Source organism: Uranotaenia lowii, chromosome 2 (genome assembly GCF_029784155.1).
Source record: "Uranotaenia lowii strain MFRU-FL chromosome 2, ASM2978415v1, whole genome shotgun sequence".
NCBI lineage: Eukaryota > Metazoa > Arthropoda > Insecta > Diptera > Culicidae > Uranotaenia > Uranotaenia lowii.
In genome coordinates this window covers 152268329-152269123 of record NC_073692.1, presented here as the reverse complement: position 1 = coordinate 152269123, position 795 = coordinate 152268329, and the positions used below count along the sequence as shown (strand labels likewise).

The 795-nt window shown below is 38.6% G+C and overlaps 1 non-coding gene across 1 annotated transcript; it reads left to right on the top strand.

The window, feature by feature from the left end:
• Positions 1-320: 320 nt before the first annotated feature.
• Trnaw-cca (transfer RNA tryptophan (anticodon CCA)) lies at positions 321-392 on the top strand. The gene has a single exon. It is a non-coding gene; the product is annotated as a tRNA-Trp (tRNA).
• The last annotated feature ends 403 nt before the right edge of the window (positions 393-795 follow it).

Sequence of the window (795 nt, the reverse complement as noted above, 5' to 3'; positions counted from 1 at the left end):
ATTCTGTGCAGGTATGTGACTCATTAAAGATGAATGTTGGACGTCGATATGGCATGAGTCAAAAAAAAATCAAGATGTTCGGCAAATTCCTTATCATGGTGTGGTCTAAACACAAGTAACGGTTCACTGGTCAAACCAGGTGCATACTTGCATGGGCAGTACAAAATTCAATAAGCAGCGCGGAAAACTTGCTATACCTACTTTAATTTTCCTTTCACCAGTGCACCAAGTCAGTCGAAGGTGGGTTGCTGAGTTGAGGTTTAGTTCTATTTTAAACAAACGTTTTTTCAACGCCTCTAGCCTTCTCTAGATCACTCTAAGACTCCGTGGCGCAACGGTAGCGCGTCTGACTCCAGATCAGAAGGTTGCGTGTTCAAATCACGTCGGGGTCAAAGGTTTTCGTTTGTTTTTAAAGTTAACTATTTTATATCAACAAGACATACTTCAAAACGCTTTAATTTTGTTTATTTTTGAAGGTTTCTTGTTCGTTTATGTTTATTAAGTTAAAAATTCTTTACTATGCTTTAAGCTTGATTAGAAACGTACATAATTTTAGTATATTTTCCTTGAAGAAAACACTTTTCCCTTTTCGCATTAAGATGTCATTAACGATCACTCTCCAATAAATAATTTGTCACCACAAGCAATCCGCCATGGGTGGCTTACAAGCTACCCAGAAAAGGTTTCAACTTTCATAAGCCTCTGATGTGAACAAATGGGTTGAAAATTGCCTCCAAAGTACAACGGCCCAAGTCTCGAATGAAGGTGACGAACCCTAGGAACCAATAGTTTCCG